The 17,084-nt window shown below is 34.3% G+C and overlaps 3 pseudogenes across 1 annotated transcript; 2 read left to right on the plus strand and 1 right to left on the minus strand.

Moving 5' to 3' along the window:
* Nucleotides 1-2,704: 2,704 nt before the first annotated feature.
* Nucleotides 2,705-5,187, plus strand: LOC147946061 (uncharacterized; annotated as a pseudogene).
* Nucleotides 5,188-7,562: 2,375 nt separating this feature from the next.
* LOC147946062 (putative F-box/LRR-repeat/kelch-repeat protein At1g11620) lies at nucleotides 7,563-8,390 on the minus strand (annotated as a pseudogene).
* A 1,701-nt stretch (nucleotides 8,391-10,091) lies between these two features.
* On the plus strand, nucleotides 10,092-11,655 carry LOC104780900 (putative galacturonosyltransferase-like 2 pseudogene; annotated as a pseudogene). The gene has a single exon (XR_015596979.1). The product of XR_015596979.1 is annotated as a putative galacturonosyltransferase-like 2 pseudogene (transcript).
* The last annotated feature ends 5,429 nt before the right edge of the window (nucleotides 11,656-17,084 follow it).

Consider the following 17,084-nt stretch of genomic DNA (forward strand, 5'->3'; position numbering starts at 1 on the left):
TTTGCAATTTAATTGCAATTATTATTTATTAAAATCATATAGTAAAAAGAAATTTATACAGAAAAATGATTAAAGTGTAAAAAGGTTTAATGTGTTAAAATTAGTGATTAACATAATATAAAAAATAAGAAATTAATGTAATTTTTTTAAGTTTTTCAATCTGTGAATGATTTGATAGCTTATTTAATATTATCTTATTTAGTAACTCATGTGATCACGACACTTGTCAATTTTAACAATTAAAGATTTTGTCATGTATTATACAAATTTTAACATATTTTCAAATTAAAAGAAATTAAAATTTTAAACAATTTAATAAATATAAAAGATAGTTCACATATGTATATAAAAAATAAAAATACTTCTAATTTTTAATTGCTAATTCTATAAGAAAAAGAATTAAGAAAATTATACAATTAATTACTATAATACCAAAATTAAATAAATTCTACTGTTAATTATTAATCCTAAAAAAAAAGATTGTAGATAATCACTTTTACATAAACAAATAGTCTTCCCATGATAACGTCTTTGAATTTTTGATTAATTTATGATAATGTTAGTATAGTTTTATTTAAAATTAGTTTGACAAGTAGTAAAATTATTACTATGAGATTACAAAATATGAAACAAACTACTTGTATTTTTTTTTACAAGTAGTAAAATTCTACAACATGATTTCATACAAAGGCTTCAGTATCTCTTCTTTTCCTATTTCCGGTTTCCTCCAACTTTTTCCGGGTAAATTTTTTGAAGTTCTTACATGTTATGATTGTAGGGTTTCATCAATCACATATCTCTTCTTCTTGCAATTTACAAACTCTGATTTCTGGTATATTTTGTTCATCATTGTTTAATCAATCAATATCTATGTCTCCTCAAATTCTTTGTTTATATTTTAACAACCGGAACAAGTTTGATAAAGAACTTGAATTATATCAAACAGATTCATAACTTCAATTTTACTTCGTCTGTTATGCAAGTGTTTGTATTTTGTTATTGAAGTGTTTTCTATTTCAAAATCTTTCAGTTTACATGGTTGGCGGTTCCAACACCACAAGACCGGACCACAATGACACTTCTCCCTTCCTCTGTCTTCCAATCTTCGTTTCTTCTACAAGTTCTTTAGTTTGCTATTGAAGTTTCAAGGAATTTTGGGTGTTTTATGTCATTTATGTAGTTGTATAGTAAATTTGGAACGTGGATATAGAAAGGTAAAACTCCTTAGAGATCATTGTATTGATTAGTTATGTATATATCCTACAAAGTCGAGTCTATCTAAACATAAGGAGATATATACATATCTATAAAGATTTATGTATATCTTATCTAACACTCCCCCTCAGATTAAGCGGGAGGTTTGCGAACGCTAAGGCTGTGTCTAAAAGCAAGGAACTGGGAGGAAGGCAGTCCTTCTGTGAAGACATCAGCAAGCTACTGAGCTGACGGGACATGAAGAACACACACTTGGCCAAGAGCAACCTTTTCTTTTACAAAATTGATATCAATCTCCACATGTTTGGTGCATTGATGCCACTACAAGAAATCCTGCATTTTAGAACTACAGTTTGTGACTACTTATTCAGTCGCAAAATATAGCGACCTTTTTTAGACTAATTTGCGGTGACTAAGCGACTACAAAAAAATTGGAGAGAAAAACGTCGCTTATTAACAACGAAACATAAACGTCATAAAAGGGTCTCAAATAAGCGACTACATTAGGACTATTTTGCGTCGAAAACAAATTCGTCTCATAATGGTCACAATTTTGTGACTACTCTGTGACCAGTTCTATAGTCGGTAAGGATGGTCGCAAAAACGTCGCATATTGAGGAATTATTTGCGTCCACATTTTTTACCCCTAACAAGTAACAAAGTAGTCACAAATTGCGACTATATTGTGACATATATCTGAAGACTTTGCGACTAACACCTTATTTAGCAACTAACACCTGATTTAGCTACTCTTTCAAGACTGTTTAGCAACTCTCTTTATTTTTTATTTTGAAATTTCACATTTGAGATTCATCTACATGTTTAGGTTGAACTTTATGCTTTGTTTTGCTCACCTTATCAATAATAACTTTCTCAAAGTATTAAATTTCAATACATGTTCTTTTATAAGAATGTGTTCCAATGAAAAAAAATCAAAACTCAGTAATGTAAACATTGGTTTACTAAATCTTACTATTACAAGTACTTTATACTACTATTATGAGTTCTCCTTAGTGATTTATATTGTTCATAATGTGTAGAATTCAAGATTTTTATTTTGTGACTTTAGTAAGGTAGTCTTAAAATAGTCACACATTGCGCTTGATTTGCTACCGTGTTTTGGCGGTATATCTTCCCACCACTTAATTAGTGGAATTAATCTAATTAATTTTGGCGTTTTTTCCCCCCAATTATTTTGGATGCGACTGATGTGCGACGAAATTGCGACGTAGTTTCGTTATTAACTAGGCAAACCCATTAAACGATTAAACACTTCTTCCTTCTTTTCCATTTCGATCTAGGGTTTTCTCTCAAAAACCTCTCAACTCTCCTTCTCTCAATCCTCTCCTTCTCTCAATCATCTCCTTCTCGATCTAATCTCTCAATCGTCTCCTTCCTCTCCTTCTCGATCTAATCTCTCAATCCAATCTCTCAATCCTTTCCTTCTCGATCTAATCACTCAATTCTCTCCTTCCTCTCCTTCGATCTAATGCCTCCTAAGGGTAAGGCTTCGACCTTCTCAGTTTCCACCAACGACAAATCCAGCGCCGATAACGAGTCCATCGCCGAGTACCCATCCACCGTCAAGGGAAGATCCTGAACCGCGGAGGGAACTTACACCGCCGAGTACCCATCCACCGCGAAGGACAAATCCTCACTAACTGCCTCCTCATCAACCACCTCCTCATCAACCGCGGAGGACAAATCCTCACCAACTGCCTCCTCATCAACCGCCTCCTCATCAACCGCCTTCTCATCAACCGCGGAGGACAAATCCTCACCAACTGCCTCCTCATCAACCGCCTCCTCATCAACCGCCTCCTCATCAACCGCGGAGGACAAATCCTCACCAACTGCCTCCTCATCAACCGCCTCCTCATCAACCGCGGAGGACAAATCCTCACCAAGTGCCTCCTCATCAACCGTCTCCTCATCAACCGGAGCAACTGCCTCCTCATCAACCGCAACAAAACCCTAATCGTGAAGAGGAAGATAATGGTAAAGAGGAAGATAATGGTGAAGAGCAACAAGATCCAAATTTCGATTACCACCAAGATCTGTTGGATGGTTTGCTAAGACTTCCAGGTCGAAAACGACTACCACTCTTGTCTGAGCATCCTATCCCTGGCGTTGAAACACTATGGTATAAAACTCTTTCCTTTGCTTTTGCTTTAAGTTTCTTGAAGTGTAGAAGTTAAGTGTAGTTGTTGATTACTCGGTTGCTTTTGATCCAAATGTCGATTACTAGGTTGCTTACTCGGTTTTGCTTTATAAGTGTCTATAAGTCTATAAGTGTGAGGTTGTTGCTTTAAGTGTTTGATATTCAATAGTTTATAAGTGTTTGTAGTTGTTGCTATAAGTGTCTATAAGTCTATAAGTGTAGTTCTTGCTTTAAGTATTTGATATTCAATAGTTTGATATTCAATAAGTCTAAGTTTCTAATTGTTGTTTGATATTCAACAAGTCTAAGTGTCTAAGTTTAATATTTAGTAAGTCTAAGTTTGTAGTTGTTGCTTTAAGTGTCAATAATTCTAGTTGTTGTTTGATATTCAATAAGTATAGTTGTTGCTTTAAGTGTCGGTTGTTTCGGTTGTTGTTTGATATTCAATAGTTTGTTTCAATTGTTTCAAGTCCATATTTAGTAGTAGACTTACTCATTTTATGTAACAGGTTTAACCGGCAGAAAGGTCAGCTGTCTCGAGCGATTTCTGGAATATTGAGGAGAAAGTTTGATGGGCCCTACTACAGTTGGAAGGTTACTCCACTGCCCATTCAAGAGCGATATTTCAGGACATTTGCGGTAAGGTTTACTCCTTATTTTTGTTATTGTTGCTAACTATGTTTTGGTATTGTTGCTAACTATGTTTTGTGTTATTGTAGCGGAAGTACAATTGTGATATCGGCATTACTGAGCTCGTTAAAGCAGGTTTCTTGAAGATAGCCAAGAAAAGGATGAAAGGAATTGTCAGTCAAGCTAAGAGGAGTGGTGTACAACCACCATGGATTGGTGAAAATTATGGCCTCTTATGTTGGAACATTGGAACACCCCTGATGCAATTGAGAAGAGTGAGAATACTTCACAGTGCAGAAACTCTGATCGTGGAGGTCTTGGAGTGCACAAACACTTAGCTGGTCAGAAATCATTTGTGCAAATTTATCAAGAGATGGTAAGACTTCTCTTTTGTCGAATTCAGCTCAAAGTTTTTCTGATATTTCCATGATTTAATCTGTTTCACTATCATTGTAGGAGGAAGAGTTGGGGCGTCATGTGTCATTGGGGGAAGTGTTTCTTAAAACACACACTCGTCCGGATGGAACATTTGTGGATTAGAAAGCCAAACAGGTTGCTGAGACGTATGAGAAGACCATAGAAGAGAGACAAGCTGAAACGGAGGAAGATGGTCCAGATGGTTGAGAGAGTTCAACACATCATAATCTTTCCCTTGATGAAAGAAATGAAATCTTCCTTCAGGTAAATTTGTTTCTGTCTATTTTTTTTTAAATCTGGTTTCATTTAGTCTGTGATGATTACTGAATGTTTATCTCTTGGTTTAGTGCACTCATACAGACCACAAAGGCAACCCTTTTGGACTTGGATCACTTGTGGAGACACTAAAGAAAAGGAAAAGGACAGAGAGTTATGCAAGCGCTTTTCCATCAACTATTGGGGAGCTTCAAGATCAACTTCGGCGTAAGATTTTTGAACACGAGGCTGAGAATGCACGGCGTGATCAGGAACACCGAGAGTCTCAAGCTGAGCTGAAGAGGCTTTTCCTCTTCATGAAAGAAAAAAATCATGAGTTTGAAGCTTTTATGGTTTCTCCTCCTGAATCATCCACACCTGCAACCACCCATCCAGCTACCGCACTTGCAACCAATGCACAACCCACTGACGGAGGCACCATACCAGGCACCACACCAGCCTCCAGTCCAGTTGCCAATTCCCCTTCCTCTAATACTGCTTCCAACTGAATGTGTTGCAATTCCCTGTTTTTTTTTTATGAACTTGTTTTGCTTTTGAATACTTTTTGGAGGATCTTTTTGTTTAGGATGATAAGTTTGCATGATTAGTACCTTAAATCATCATTCCTTTTGATTAATATCATTTCAAAATTCGAAATTAATCAGATTTAGGATTGCTAAACTCTGACTAATTTGTGACCAAACCAATTCAAAAAATGTAACTACTTTGTGACCAAACCAATTCAAAAAATGTGACCACTTCGTGACCAATCCAAATTACAATAATAGTCGCTAAATACAGACTCTTACATTAGTCCCAAAACCGTCCTAATTCTATACAATCACAAAAATGTAAGGACTGTTCTATACAGTCACAAAAATGTCCCCAAATAGACTTGGTTGCAGTTTAGTCGGAAACTGCAACTACCATATACGATTACACAAATGTCGCTAATATACGACTATATTACAGAATTCTAAATCCGTCGCAAATAAGCGACTATGTTGCGACCAACAAATTTTGCGACCGTTTTTAGCGACCATCGCAAATAGTTGCTAAGAAGTTGCAAAACCCTTTTTTGCGACTATTGAACGACGATTATTGGAGTCGTAAATGACATGTTTTCTTGTAGTGTGCTGAACCGGGTTGGAGGACAAATAGATGGTAGAAATGTTGTCACAGTAAACGATTGTAGCGTGATGCAATGGAATATGCATTTCCAACAGAAGAGTGCAGAGCCATGTGGTCTCGGAAACGGCATTGGCAACGCCGGGGTACTCAGTCTCAACACTCGAACGAGAGACTGTGTGTTGACGTTTGGAGGACTAGGAAATGAGATTATCTCCAAGAAAAAAACACAATAGCCGGAGGTCGAGCTGCGAGTAGACGGACAACATGCCCAATCAGCATTAGAATAAGCAACAAGGTCATTGACTGAATTGACTGAAGAGCGATAAATATGAATGCCGTGACGTGACATGGCGAAGAATACGCTTAAGCGCTTTGAGATGAGAATCCCTAGGATCATGCATAAACAATGTTCCACTGGCGAGTGTCTCTTTGTAAGGAACTCCGTACTGGATTGGTCTTCGAGAAGACAATATGGCTTTTATACAAAGTTTTGACTTTACCAAAAAAAAGATTTAAACCTTTGGATCAACTACCTTTTAAGTATGTTGAGCATAATTTTATTGCACTAGATATTTTTAAGGGAGATCGGCTTTTCATTGTTACACCAATGTTCTACAACAAGGAAGATAAACATATGGGTGAAAGATTGTATCATGTCTTGGACCAGGTTGATGACCGTGGATATACCAGAACTTCCGGTACTATATGAACATCATATAGTTTTGCCGGCAGTTTATTTTGTTGTCAAGGATAATGAACTTGTCATATCTGCTATAAACAGAGAAAGAGGACACCTTCTAGACATTTACATTGTGAGAAAGAAGGACTTCCAAAGATTTGAAACATCCGTGGGAAATTTTATTTCTATGTCATGCAACTATATCGCCCGAGTTTAGTTCGGCTTCCTGGATTTTCGAAACAAAACACGAGTCTGATTGGCCGACGGAGAAAAAATTAATCTTAAGTAGTTTCGTATATATTTGTGGTGGTTTCTCCATCTATCTATTTCTCCATTTTATGTGATTAATTAATACCGATGATGTTCTAATTACTTTTTTCATATTGTTCTCCCTAATGATGTATTTCCTTTAAATTCATATGTCCAATTCGTATTTTGTTGTGTCTTTTATTATTAGATTCTAATCTGAATTCAAGCTTTCTTATACCTTGGTTTCATATATATATAATTTTTATTTTGTACCAGCAGAGGAGAAGCAGATAACAATGACTTAAATATGATAAAAACTAGACAGCTAATATGTATGAAAAAGTTATATATAAGTTATTAATGCAGCTTATATAATGGCTTAGAATAAGCAAATTTTTGGTTTAACTCTTAGAGGCTCTCGAGACCTGTATTGTTTGTATATAAGAATATGATAAACAATTTTTGTTTCTTTCATACCACCTATGGACTACTATCCCTTACTTGATACACTATTGCATAATGATTTTTCATCGATGATGTGTTAAGAACGAAGGTAAAGAGACCATGCACGAACGAACATTAGTATTCTTTTGAACTAGATATAGATGATATTATTATTTGGCTATATATTAGCTAGATGATAATTTATCATGTATGTAATATCTAATTACAGATTTAAACTCTAATCCAAAATCAAAACAAAATAGGCACATGAATTTAAAATTCGTTAACTTAATAAAATGTTAATTGTCAAATCTATCCGGGACTTCTCACCTAGTTCTCTAATTCACAAAATTAATATACATTCCATATGTAAACTTGAATCTATTTATTCCTTGTTTTGTGACATTGCTCCAACACTGAGAGCCGGTCTCCTTTATATATCTCCAGTGCAATAAGATTCAATTCTTCATACCTGAATGGTACGTAGCTAATCAATGGGTTGGAAACCTTTCTTTGGCAAATCAAAGCTTTGTAGGAACGCTGTATGGTCACCAAGAAGACCAATCCAAGAAAGAGTTCCTCTCAAAGAGAGCATCGACAACGGTATTCTAAGAAACCAATCAAAACTGATCATATCTATAACCTACCATGTCTTAGATGGGAGTTGGTCGACTTCAACTCTTGGAGGCTTGTTTATTGAATTACTAGCACATCAAAACCATATGATCATGTAATCACAATGGCTGAGCCGCTGAGATATCCAAGGCTGTAAGCATCATCGTATTCGTGAAAGTCGCTACCGCATTTGACCCATCTCGTTTCTTTCAGTAACGGGTTCCAAACCAAAAGCTGGTTGTCCATGACACAGAACAACAGACCATCGCAGTGCACAATCTTGTAAACCGCCTTGATTGATCGGTCTGGGCGGATTCTTCTAATGGTAAGGTCTTCGATCATCAAATACGGAGGATCAACCACGTTTTGCATCTCCTCAATGACAATGCCCACCGGAAGAAACCTTTGCATCATGTTTGATTATAAACCGATGTTCACCATTATTAATTACTCTAAACAAAATATACTATGGTTAATTATTCTAACCATCATTAATAATTAATGTACACTTCTTATTTTTCTCCACCAGGAAGGACAGCGTAATTCAAATGAAACCCCACGTGAAACGCACATGCATGACACATCGAACGTCATTTGGGATCAATTAATTAATTACGGACTTGAATTAAAAAAAAAAATCAGCGTCGTAATTAACCGAAAACACGGCTCGTTATGTTAGTTGCAAATCAACTAGAGTAGTCCATACATCATTTTCAAACGGGTTTGTTACTTTCCCATCGATATCTACACATTTAGAAGAAAAAAAAAACATAAAACTAAATGTAAAAAGAAAAAAGAAAAAAAAGCAGTAGATTTGAATCGTAATGAGTAAAGATCATAATCATATCATATGTTTCCTGTAGAAACATCTTCTAACAAGTTTTAGATTATTATTACATTTGCCATTTCAATACAAATTTGAACTAAAACTGCCTATGTGTCTCATATCAGTACCAAGTTTACAAAGCAAAATCCAATTTCTTTGTTAGAACGATATCATTTATTTTGAATAAAGTGATATTTAATTTTCTCCTAGTTTCGGTAGAGCTCTCCTAACGATAATGCGTGGTAGGTCAGGTGGCACTCAATTGGACCTACAATGCAATGATACGTGGCAAATCCTAAGCATGTGTTCTCAACTCCCGCCAATTAATTCCCGGGTCGAACGGACCGGAAAATCAGTTCATCGCTTAAACTTCCGAATTTTCAGACAAAAACAAATACTAAAACTTAGCTTTGTAACTAAGAAGTTTCCGTTAAAGATGTAGCTTTGAAATTCCAAAGCAGTATTACTTGTTGGCTAGTATGTGTGTTTTACATATTCATTTACTTTGCCGGGGACAATGTTAAATTAGCAAAAGTAAAGCAAAAGAGAAGAGAAGATTATGCATGTAAACGTAATTGCATCCCAAAAAACGTTTTGTAAAGTTAACAATTTGAATAATTCACGGGAGAGAAAAGGGGGTTTGATTTGATTGAAAAAGTGTTAATCTAAAAACTAAAAAGAGTAGAGTCGCTTTATAATTTATTAAGCTTTTAACATGTAACACGTAAGGCATCCCATATTAAATGTGTGATAGTGCTAATACGACCACTCAAAATGTGTCACGTACAAACATAGACAACAACTTCACTAACAAGGGGAACACACTCACTCATATATGCATATATACACTGATGCACATAGAGATCTTAATTCTTCTCTATCTACTTATGTATATATTAACTGAGAAGACAAATTACAACTTAACCTTAGATTCATAAACATATTTGTATAGAAGTTTTGAACTTTTTTCTCAACAATATGAATGGCAATATATATATATATATATATATATATATATATATTTTTAAGTTTATCACCCATGTGCACATCGTGAAATATTATGTCAAAGTTTGAATGCCTCATGACCTATGGTTCGGTCGTCGAAAACATGCCTCATGACCTATGGTTCGGTCGTCGAAAACATGCCTCATGACCTATGGTTCGGTCGTCGAAAACCACCAAAACTAGGTAATATACATATAGTTACATGGCTTGTACATAAAGGTGTGGAGAGAATTCAAATGAGGAGTTAATACTGTTTAATAATGATGATTGTGGTAAATAAAGACTGAATTGGTCCAAAAAACAACATTTGATAGATTTTGCTGAGTTACCCTGAAACCTTAACTCATATAAATACATATATTTTTTCCTTCATAGGGGACAACACGCCAAAACTGAAATCTCGAGGAAACAAATCAAAACTGAAATAACGAGATATTCTTTCTTTCTTTTCTCTCTTCATGGCTAAAAACTAATAATAATTTCGTAAAATAAACGAATAATATCTCGCCGACAAATTTCCCATTCAATAACATTGACTTTCTCGTTACCCACTTTTCATTTCAAACTCACTCAAATTTTTTTCCTAAAGAGTAAAGAAACTGCTCTCCCTTGTCTTGTCTCCTTCTCTCTCTCTTTCTCTCTTTCAAAGCTAATAAATACAACATTTGCATCTAACGTTTCTCTAACACAAAAACATGCACTCGATCAGCTCTTTATTTTATCTGACCTTCCTCGCCGTCTTCACCGTCTCTTTCGCCGGCGGCGAGAGGTTCAAAGAAGCTCCAGAGTTCTTTAACTCCCCGGAGTGTCTCACCATCGAAAACGACTACGACTTCGTGTGTTCGGACAAAGCCATCCACGTGGCAATGACCTTAGACGCGGCTTACCTCCGTGGCTCAATGGCCGTGATTCTCTCCGTTCTCCAACACTCTTCTTGTCCTCAAAACATTGTTTTCCACTTCGTAACTTCGAAACAATCGCACCGACACCAAAACTACGTCGCTTCTTCTTTCCCTTACTTGAAATTCCGGATCTACCCTTACGACGTAGCCGCCATCTCCGGCCTCATCTCAACCTCCATACGCTCCGCGTTAGACTCTCCGTTAAACTACGCAAGAAACTACCTCGCCGAGATACTCCCCACTTGCCTCTCACGTGTTGTATACCTCGACTCAGATCTCATACTCGTTGACGACATCTCTAAGCTCTTCTCAACGCATATCCCTAACGATGTTGTTTTAGCCGCGCCTGAGTATTGCAACGCTAACTTCACAACTTACTTTACTCCGACGTTCTGGTCAAACCCTTCTCTCTCCATAACACTCTCCCTCAACCGCCGTCGTCCGCCTTGTTACTTCAACACCGGGGTGATGGTCATAGAGTTAAAGAAATGGCGTGAAGGAGATTACACGAGGAAGATCATAGAGTGGATGGAGCTACAGAAACGGATCAGAATCTACGAGTTAGGCTCTTTGCCACCGTTTTTACTTGTCTTCGCCGGGAACATAGCTCCGGTGGATCACCGGTGGAACCAACACGGTTTAGGAGGAGACAACTTCAGAGGACTGTGCCGTGATTTGCATCCAGGTCCAGTGAGTTTGTTGCACTGGAGTGGGAAAGGGAAGCCTTGGGTAAGGTTAGACGATGGTCGACCTTGCCCGCTCGATGCACTATGGGTTCCGTATGATTTGCTAGAGCCACGGTTCGACCTCATCGAGCGTTAGATTTAAATGGTTTTTTTTCGGTTTAAAAAATGTATAATTTTTGACTGAACATGTAAAATAGGTAGTGAAAAATACTTGAATAAGAAAATCATAGGAGGAATAGGATAGTCGAAAATGTAAATTAGTTTGGTGGTGGTAGTTACTCTCGTAACGCATTGCCTACTTCTACCATAATAAATTCGATACCTATAAAGTAATAATAATTGTGAATATATCTACCGATAAATGTACTACGGCGAGTCTAAAGAATGTAATAACAAATACATATACGTTACTAAAGCGTTTCTGTTTATGAACAAATAAATTCTTTTGTTTTTACTGTTGACTCACATTTACCATCTTCCATTGAATTTTAGTATGGAAATTTAATATAATACGTATAGCTTAATTAGAACTTAGACTTATCATCATGACTATATCTTATACATTCGAAATTTCGAATAAAAAACTTAACATATGTTAACAAAGTTAGAGGCATCATCATTAACTTTGTTAACAAAAAGAATAATTAAAACAAAGTTAGAATGATGTTGTGTTCAAAGGTTTTTTAAATAATCTTTTAAATGTAACGTCGTATTGTGCGTTACAAGCTTATTTTAACGAACAAAATTGATGATCGTTATGAGATTTCCTCTTTAAATGATTAGTAAAAGTTGTAAAGGATTCATCTTCGATAATCTAATGACATCACCCAGTGTATTAGATTATATTTTTTTGTCGTATGAATTGAAATTTTGATAGTTAATAACGTAATACTTAATATAACATATATATGAAAAATATAAGTCATACAGAAGAAAAATTCTAGTACGATTGTTTAAAATGATTTGGCCAGATATTGATCATTCTAATGACGATATTGTCATGGAGGTTGCAGTTTCTTCGGTCGATTCCAAATTTGAGCTGTCTATTCAATGACACCATAATAGTTGATTTGATCATTGTACTTAATATTCATATGGTACAATAATATCCAGTAATTTGGTTGTTTTTTTTTTCTTGCGTAAATGAAATAAACTCGCCGGCCAAGTATTACGAGGTTGTCTTCTTGTTAATTACTGCACATCAAAAGTCAACAAGTCAGCGCGTTGTCGACTACTTGATTAAACAAAGAAGCAACTACAAGTCTTAGTCTATATATGTATTCTATTTCTGTAACCCAATAATAATGTATAAAGGAATCTTAGGTTTGAATCGACTAATTTGGGTAAACAGAACGCACGTAGACTTATATAGGTCGCTGTGAATAGAAATCACGTAGACTTAAAATACTTTTCGTTTACATACATACTAGGATTTCTACTTGAGTTATGAACATATTGTATATATAAATACCTAAATCTATAAATCTATGTCATATATATGTGCGATTATAAGATTAAGAAATAGTTAAATGATTAATAAGCACATGCTAATTACATTATATATGTTTATGTAAATTATTCACGAATATAAAAGATGATGCGTGTGAGTCAACCCAATGGGGATTACGTCTGGATCTCGACGGATTAATATATAGTGTAGTGTGCCAATGAACATGCATGTTATTTAGATTCTTTCGCTAGGTCAACTCAAGTATTAAAGGGTGAATGTCGTCAAAACCCACTTTGGATTGAGTTCTGTCACAAAAACTCACTTTCCACTCATGGTATACTTTCCCAAGTTTTTTGTTTATGTGTCCACTTTCCTTTTACATTTTTACCCTTACTAACAACTTACCTCTCTTTCTCTCTTTCTTTTCTTTCTTTTTCTCTTCTTTTTTGTTGTTAACACTTTAACAAAGTAAAATATATTTATTTGTTATTATAAAACAAATTTTCTATTTATTTATATAAAATATGTTATGATTATATATTTTATACATTTTAAGATACATATTGCTATATTTTTTATGAATTTTTAGATTATACAGTATCCATCAGTCGTTGAACATTTGTTCAATTATAAGTGGATAATCAATTGCAGTATTGTTAATAGATAGTTACTTGTGTTTATTCATACAAAATATACATACATAAATTTGGTTAGATCTTTATCCATAGCATATTATCCATAACACAACATAGACCAAATAAGTACAAAACCCTTTAATTCTAAATTTTAAATCCTAGAACATAAACCCTTGAACCTAAAACCAAAACTATTCACTTTAAAAAAAAACAAAGTTTAGTGGATAGAAAAACTGTGGATAGGTCTCCATGGATTTACAAAGCATATCTAGACATTAAGCTGAAGAATAGCAGTTGAATGGTGGCTATGGATGTGATCATGTGGATATTTTTTTGTGGATACCAATGTAGACAGACCAAATAATCATCATACAACATCCACACAATTAAATCCATAGACACCATGAGCTCCTTGCTTCATATTTTGTGTTGGTCCAGAAACATATACACTCATAAGTGGTTAATAAACAAAATAAAAATTAACAACATTGATTTATTTAGAACATTGAATATCAATCATGTGGATTAGTAGTTATGGATACTTATCTTATAATATCTTGCTTATTCTTTACATGAGCAGAAATTTGTCCAAGATAAATTAGCCACATAGATTTCTTTTAGCTAAATGTTTTTGTACTATTTTTCAGCTAGAAGTAGGTATATTAGAACTTAGAAGTGTCACTAGAAGCATACTACACAATTAACATGGTCATTATTAATCTCAAAGCCTATCCACCAAATTCTGACCACGTGGACAAGCAATCCAGATGAAATTTATTGACAAGTTTGTTGCATGTTCAAACATCACTATAGTTTAGCCACTTAGATGTCTTTTAGCCAAATGTTTTTGTACTATTTTTAAGCTAGAATTAGAGATATTAGAACTTAGAAGTGTCACTAGAAGCATACTACACAACAAACATGGTCATTATTAATCTCTAAGCCTATCCACCAAACTCTGACCACGTGGACAAGCAATCCAGATGAAATTTATTGACAAGTTTGTTGCATGTTCAAACATCACCATAGTTTAGGGTTTAGACTTTAGATGGCATATAGATTCAATGTCTATGTTTTGAGTTCAAGTTGTATTGTCTAAGGTTCAAGGTATAGGATTTAGGGGTTAAGGTTAAAAGTTTAGGTTTAGGTATGTGGATGATGTGTCTATATTTTTAATTCATGGTTTAGGATTTAGGGTTCAAGGTGTATGGTTTAGGGTTTAGGATTTAAGATTTAGGGTATAAGGTTTACGTTTTTGGGCTTATATGGATTTAGTGTATATGTGGTGTTAGGATTTAAATATTTAGGGTATAAACCCTAAACCCTAACCCTAAACCCTAAACCCTAAACCATAAACCCTAAACCCTAAACCCTAAACCCTAAACCCTAAAAGAAATCCTTCTAGCTGAAAAATAGTACAAAAACATTTAGCTAAAAGAAATCTATGTGGCTAATTTATCTTGGACAAATTTCTGCTCATGTAAAGAATGAGCAAGATATTATAAGATAAGTATCCATAACTACTAATCCACATGATTGATATTCAATGTTCTAAATAAATCAATGTTGTTAATTTTTATTTTGTTTATTAACCACTTATGAGTGTATATGTTTCTGGACCAACACAAAATATGAAGCAAGGAGCTCATGGTGTCTATGGATTTAATTGTGTGGATGTTGTATGATGATTATTTGGTTTGTCTACATTGGTATCCACAAAAAAATATCCACATGATCACATCCATAGCCACCATTCAACTGCTATTCTTCAGCTTAATGTCTAGATATGCTTTGTAAATCCATGGAGACCTATCCACAGTTTTTCTATCCACTAAACTTTGTTTTTTTTTTTTTTAAAGTGAATAGTTTTGGTTTCAGGTTCAAGGGTTTATGTTCTAGGATTTAAAATTTAGAATTAAAGGGTTTTGTACTTATTTGGTCTATGTTGTGTTATGGATAATATGTTATGGATAAAGATCTAACCAAATTTATGTATGTATATTTTGTATGAATAAACACAAGTAACTATCTATTAACAATACTGCAATTGATTATCCACTTATAATTGAACAAATGTTCAACGACTGATGGATATTGTATAATCTAAAAATTCATAAAAAATATAGCAATATGTATCTTAAAATGTAGAAAATATATAATCATAACATATTTTTTATAAATAAATAGAAAATTTGTTTTATGATAACAAATAAATATATTTTACTTTGTTAAAGTGTTAACAACAAAAAAGAAGAGAAAAAGAGAGAAAAGAAGGAGAGAAAGAGAGGTAAATTGTTAGTAAGGGCAAAAATGTAAAAGGAAAGTGGACACATAAGCAAAAAACTTGGGAAAGTATACCATGAGTGGAAAGTGGGTTTTTGTGACAATACTTTAGGAGAAAGTGGGTTTTCATGACATTTGCCCAGGATTAAATATATCATGAACTGTAGTTTTTTTTTTTTTTTTTGTTAAAATCATGACTGTAGTTATAGTATTAGATATCGAAAAGTAATATTTTAATACTCAACTTACACAAGAAAAATACCAAAAAATGCTTAAAAGACTAAACATTTTGTTTATATTACCGAAATTAAAACAACTCCAATTATCTATATTAAATTGACATTAAAGCTTAAAATTCCCCAAATGAAAAAAAAAAAAAAAAAAAAAAAAAAAAAAAAAAAAACTAAAATCCGTAAGCATTTTCTCCATGATATATCGAACTCACTTGCGATTAAAGAGAAGGTTATTGATTTTTCATTATAAAAAGAAAGATCCACATTATTATAACGCTTTAAAAAGTCAAGTCTGCATATTATATATGAGTGACAAATTAGGCCGGTGGACAAAATGCCAAAGATCAGCCTAACCAACTCTCATGATCCAAATCGGCTCGCAAGAAAATTTGGCAGATGAAGATTATTTCGCACTATTATTTTTTTTTGTCAATATCGGACCGACGATTATTTTTTCCCAACCACCACCAAGAGAACGCACGTTTTCTAAAGTACAAAGCTTCCACATACGAGAAAGGCCACACTTTGGCGTGAAAGTTCAAAGCCCACAACTTAACTATAGGCCTATGAACTTTTTTCCATCCCTTATCAGAGAAATCAAATTTTATTTAGTGGTTTAGATTTTTTCCCATTCGTTGTCTGACGAATGCCTTCCTTACTCTACCTTAGACACTCCAAAATTGATGATAAACTAAAAATTTTCAAATCAATTAATCTAACTTTGAAACATAAAAGATATTAAGCGCTTGCGTTTTTTTTTTTTGTCAATGTGCTAACGATAATAAGGCAAGCTATCAGACTAACATAATCATACAACATAATGCGAAATTCCAGTTCACTTTAGACTATACATTGTTTAGGGGGGTGAAGCTCGTGAGAGAAACGAGGCTTGTAACAGCTTAACATGGGCCATATTATGACTCCATAATGTTGGGCCTAATGAACATTTGGTGTTGTCACTTGTTTATTATTATTTTAGGTTTTTTTTGGATTTTATTATATTTTTGTATTAGATACAAAATAAATTGAATGCTTTGATCTCTAGCGTTTTTCTTAACAAGTAAACAATTTTGTTTTGTTTTGTTGTTTTCTACCTTGTAGTTAGGTATACTCTCTTTTCATTACCTATAATAACAAAGACACTACATCAAGCAAATGGCTAAATTTGTTTGTGGTGGAACTTGTGAGGAGGAAAAAAAAACAATAGTGATTAGGAAGACAGCTTGTTTCGTGTGGCTCTCTGCAAGGAGTATCTATCTAGTTGTATT

The sequence above is a fragment of the Camelina sativa genome, chromosome 4 (genome assembly GCF_030686135.1).
Source record: "Camelina sativa cultivar CO46 ecotype springtype chromosome 4, ASM3068613v1".
In the NCBI taxonomy this organism is placed as follows: domain Eukaryota; kingdom Viridiplantae; phylum Streptophyta; class Magnoliopsida; order Brassicales; family Brassicaceae; genus Camelina; species Camelina sativa.